This window comes from Larimichthys crocea, unplaced genomic scaffold (genome assembly GCF_000972845.2).
Source record: "Larimichthys crocea isolate SSNF unplaced genomic scaffold, L_crocea_2.0 scaffold97, whole genome shotgun sequence".
Lineage (NCBI taxonomy): Eukaryota > Metazoa > Chordata > Actinopteri > Sciaenidae > Larimichthys > Larimichthys crocea.
In genome coordinates, this window is record NW_020861315.1 from 796,380 (window position 1) to 802,392 (window position 6,013).

Here is a 6,013-nt window from a genome sequence, read left to right on the forward strand (position 1 = left end):
TGTTCAGCTCAGTGATTGGCTGAATTTCCAACAGGGAGGATTCACCTTGCTTCAATGTTATCGGACCTTTAGATAGTAGGTTACACCTGTTTATACATGAATCCACCATAATTACAATATGATTGCTTCACTTCGATAGAAATGTAGCTTATTCAGTGTCTCTCTGACTACATGTACTTACTTACTTCATTTTTACCTGTGTGTCCACATTTAAGCACATTTGTGTTTCCATTGATATTTTACCTTGTTTGACTGAGTTCATTTTGCATTTTTAACACTGCCTGACACAGATTCTGTGACTCTATCATCTCTTGGACTGATAAATATCTTGCACATTTCAAATATTCTGCACATTGCACAGCTCTTTTCATTTCAAAACATGTTGTACATACACCTAGATTTAAATATTACTAGATTTTAATTTGTTTTCATTTTGTTATGCACCAATAACACAAAGACAAATCCCTCGTATGTGAAAACCTACTTGGCAATTCTGATTATTTTACTCTTATATCTGACAGTTTATTAACTATACACATTGTGATTATACTAAACAACAGTAGGCTATATAAAAACACTGTACTGTATAGGCAAACACACTTTCAAGTATGTATTCCAATAATATAATTCATAACACAATGAAAAGTGCAGTCTGCATAATGAGTATTTCACTTTTGATGTCTCAGGTATTTCTTTTGTTGCTGCATACGTAATTCTACTTCATCAGTTTTTGGACCTTGAATGCAGATTTTTGGAGTATTTTTACTGTGTGGTATTGCTGCTTTAAAGTGGTGCACTCTGCAAACAATCTATCACTCCACATTTATGATATGTTGTCACACCTCACTTAAACCAGTTCTCTTTATGTGCTAAATCTTCTCCTCTCTGTCTTTATTTGTGCGATCAGGCCGAGAATCCAGAAATACCAGAAGGTGCCGGTCGTCTACGTCGAGCTAAAGGTCAGTGCACATTTCCAAGTCTCATCCATTATTAAGATCCAGGAATGTGTGTGGGCCAGTTAGCACCTCATTTCTGTAAGGTAGTAGGGCTACACTGGTGGTGTTCAGAAAATATCCCCATTAGCACTCTCTGTGGCACTCAGTAATGAGACCCCTTTATGTGAGCTTGCTGCTACTTGTCCAAAGGTGTGTCTACTGTATGTGTGTGTTTCTCTTTGTGTGTGTGGTGGTTTCATTAGGGTGGGCAGGTGGGCGGATGGGGTGTAACAGGCTGCGGTTAGAGCCTCAGAGAAACCAAATATATATTGTATCTGTCAGCCATGTGGAAGTGATTTTTAAATATAATTTTTGATGATGGTTGTGTGTAACAATAACGCTGGCCAACATGTGTTTTAGGGCACAGTGAGATGCTATGAATGCTTTGGCAATTCAGTTCCCTGTATTGGACTGCTATTGACTAATTACAGCAGATTTAAGCTCCAAACATTAAAACAACATTAAATAAATACGACACCTTCAGGAAATCCCACATGGTGGTTCATCAGAACATGTCTGTTTGTTGCATCATCTTGCAGCCACGTCACATTATTGTTAAAACAGAGAAATGTGCTTAGATTTTAATACTGTTAGGTCATCTAGAGTCCCCACCTTCAAGAATTGCTGGCAGGCATGCTGTGTGTGTTTGCGGAGGCACTGCGGTCTTTCTTTCACAGTGTGAAGGCCTGGTCAGAGTGTGTGGGAGCCAGGATCTAAAGAGAAGAGGTCTGTGCCCCTGACCTGACCCTGAATATTTCCTAATGTGCAGCTTTACCAAAGGTCCCCCTTTCCCCTGAGTGGCTTTGACAAGCTGCTTCCGTAGTAATGGCTCTTAATTTCTGAGTAATTGCTATCTCTAAGTTATGAGGTACAACCCCTCACCCAAGCTGAAAAAAATCTTAACATGTGGAAGACCACAGGTTGCGGGGGTCCTTTTTCTTCTCTTCCAGAAAGGCTGAGACCCCTGCTGTTCCTTTGGCCCGGGAGAGATTTGTGTCGAGTGTGAGGCCCTAACCTGAGGAGACAGAGTGCAACGAGTCATGTGCTTGTCTCGGGATGAGTGTTTGTGCTGGGCAGGGGGGGGGTGGGGGGGCATGGGGGGAAGTAAGGGGCTGCAGGGTCAGAGGAAAGAGAGCGGGGGCACTCGCTGCAGGTGAGGGGGATTAGCTGCAGCTAGAGGCCCAAAGAAACTAAATACAGATCTGTCAACCTAATCCTCACAAATAGAAAACAGAGCTGCTCTCCCCTCACAATCCACATAGTTCAGCACATCCACCTCCTACTCCTCTGTAGGCCCCCCCTCCTCCTACTTTCTACCTCAGGCTCTCCTGCTCCTCTGTTTCTCATCAGCTTTTGGCTTGGGCTAGTCTGGTTATGCCGCCTCCTCTCTAATGGCTCCTCAGACCAACATCCCCTAAAGAGGAGCTGACTGATCACCCAAGGTCCTCTGTGATTGACAATCCAACACAGCCTTACAGAGTGATGAGAGCAAGAGTCAAAGGGGCAAGGCCTCTCACTGCACTGAGACAACAATCTAAATGGAACCTATGTCTAGAGCTGCATAGAACTGGGTAGACCTTTATCAGGCCCTCACACCTCAGTAATGGATGCTGATAAGTATGTGGCTGGGCAAAGAGACCAGCTCAGTGTCAAGCCTAGACTCTGTGTCGATGACACAAGTGACAGAGTGCCTGAGTGATAGCATCCTGCAAAGGATAAGCGCTACTAAGCCAGGCATTATCGAAAGCTTAACTAAAACGGTATCTCTGACTGTCAGCGACACCGACTATAACTGATGGGTCTGGCTGAGCTGCTGAGCGCTATGAATCAGATCCAAGCTACTTTAGTGTTCCTGAGTGCCATACCCAGCTGCAGACAGACACAGGACTGACAGGACATAACAGAAAGTGGGTACTGAGTGATAGGAAGGAAGATTGCAGTAAGATATTCACATACTCCTCCTCAGCGGAAAATCTCTACATGTCATTTGGGAATGCTTGTATTACTGCCAAACTAGTTATAGAAGGATTGAGAATGTATTGAGCATGAACAAAATAATATTTTAGTTAAATAAGTAATCTATCTGGCAAAACTGGAGGTTTGGTTCTTAAAGATGAAGTGATGTGGAACTTTATAAATGCTAAACCAAACAGATATTTTAGATATTTTTTGACAGAGACGACATGAAGAGTGACAGGACATGTGGGGAGAAAGAGAGATGGGGAATGACATGTGGGAAAAGAGCCACAGTTTGGATTCGAACCCTGGGCCACCACGGCAGGGACTGAGCTTTTTGTACATAGTGGTGATGCTCTACCGACTGAGCTAAATGACACTCAACAGATTTGACATTTGAAAGCACTTAAATAATAAACAATAATTCAACACAGGATCCAGATTTTTAAAAACTGTATCAAACCCAGAATCTAAATGGGATGTACAAAGGGAAGTATTTTGAAGCTGTTTCATATACCCACCCCCTCTCTTTCTCCTGCATGTCTCACAGCTGTGTCTCATATGTTCATGAGGCCCCTGGAAGTGTGAGACACCAGAAGGGGAACATTTGCAATAGCTCAGCTCCACCTGGATAGGCTGTTTTAACAGGCCGCTGGTTTGTGAAGTGCACGCAGTGGGGTTACGCCAAAAAAACGTAGACAAGGGCGGACAGGACAGGCAGACGGGGAGGGGGCAGAGGGGAAAAAATGTGCCTCCACCCTCTCCTGTCCTTGCACCCCGACCCCACACTGCTTCATTTGAGGGTCAGTTTACCCTGAAAAAAGTTTTACTGTATCGTCTGTGGGTCTGCTTGGTCAGACCCCCCTCTGCCGAACCTCATCCGCCTCCCATCGTACACAGGCCTTCAAAGGACTGCTGCCTGCTGCTCTCTGAGGCAACACATGAAATAAATATTAATCTGACCTCTGGCCGCATGCTTCGAGCTCCTAAATAGAGATAACCAGGCAGATGGAAAACGCACCAACTCATCAGAGATTTTTTTTTTAAAGGAAGAGAGAGATATTATGTGGAAATGAAAAGTATTTTTTTTCTGTGTGTGTGTGTGTGTGTGTGTGTGTGTGTGTGTTGTGGGGGTATGAAAGAGTTTCCAGGGATGTTTCACTGCACTGCTGTGTGGTCTCCTTTGGAGCTTAGTATCATGCTCCAACCTGCGTGTGGAGGTGTGTATTTGCGCTGATTGTCGTAGATCATAGTGGGAAGTGTGTTTGCACTTGAGATGCTCCAGGCCAAATGTTAAATTTGAGCTGCAGTGAATACAATTTTAAAGTTTTAACATGTCCTTAGCAAAAAACAGTGAGATTTCACTTCTTTGTAAGCCCTAATACTAAGCTAATAATAAGCGTGTATCACCGGTTGTCCAAATATCCAAGTGGTCGTGTGTATCTGAGACAAAACAGAGTGATTTTTCTTTTCTTGTCTTGTTGATGAAAGATTCAAAGACTATTTGTTCGGCTTTTCTGCTTTGGTTCTCCTTGTCAAAGGCCCCTCAGTGCAGCTCACCCAGTCTGGCCTCAGGCTGTGCCCACTGTTTACTGTGACTGTCATCAGGCCCATGGAGGCCCAAACAAAGGGGGGTCTGTTCCTATTGTCCTGCCCAGGATTGTCAGGTCCTCTCTGGGCACAAACTGAGCCAAGGGCTTGGGGTTGTTGGAGGAGCACTGGGGGGTGTGACCTCACAAACCTTACAGCAAGGGTAAGAGAGCAAGAGAATGAGTGTAAGACAATGAGAGACGGAGAGAGGAAGATGTATAGTTATAACTGAAACCTAGACCCTTTCAAGTCGCCTGTCGGAAACCGCTATAATGTAAACACCTGCGGCCATTAGCTGATTCTATCTGAGGCACCGGATAGAAATGTTTATATGTTTCAGGCTACTACTGAAAGGCTGTTTAAAAGCAAATAGAGGATTAGATATACAGAATGAGTAGTGGCAGGCCATGTAAGCTTTCAGGCTTTAAGCCATGTTGGATTGTCATTGGAAAAAGAGGAGTGGAACGCCTTTGAAGACTACAACAACCACATTAAATGGGCAGGAAGGTGAGCTAAGTGTAGAAGACCCCAAGACACGCTCTGCCTCCTTTCCTCCCTTCCTCTGTTTGCAATCATAGCTTAAGCCGTCTAACAGCCTTTCTTGCTGTGCCATTGAAGTCTAATTTTATTGTCATAAAAATCACCTGGCAAGCCGTAGCCCTAAAACATCAACTGCACAACCTTTTAAAACTCCACTCTCTCTGTGCAGTGGAAAGGTTTTAAGGAGGGCTTTGTCGTTCTTTACGCAAAGGGCCATCTGAAATCCTTCCGCCTGTGTCAGCAAGAGCAGAGCGCACAAGAGGGTCAGGAGCGTTCCATTAAAGTGTGGTGTTTAAGAGGTGCTGGGGCCAGGGGGGCAGATGGAGGGATGAAGCAGCTGCCAAACATCTGCACCCCTCCTTCGCAGTCTGCACTCTGTCTGTGCACTGCCTCCTTTGTCACAAACTTCCTGCTCCAGTACTAAGGGATAGAAAGAGCTTGGATATCTTAAAAAAAATGCAGCATGAAATGGCAGTTGTGAGGCTGTAAGGCCACCTCTTTGACATCAAAAGACAACTGACTTTCAAGTCTCATAACCATGTAAAGCAAGGTATTCAGAGAGTGCACCTGCAGATCACTGAGGAACTATTATAGTGGCTGTATTACAACTGCATGTTGTAACCTCTCACCCAGTACCGAAGCATTCACCCACACAGGCAAATAAGTACTCTGATATGAACTCTGTTATTTTCCATAAGTGCAATACCACTGAAAGGCCTATTGTCACTGTCTGCACATCTGTCATTATTGAATCCACACAAGCTTACGCACACACTACGACTTGTGGGAAAGGAATGACGAAATGTGCTTTATCATAAACTGAAGCATCATGATACAAATCCAGTCCTAATCCGTTTTGTATTTGCACATCTAGCCTGAAGCTCTTCTTTTCCAACTGGTAACAAAGGCCATCTTCGCTCTATCTCCATTAG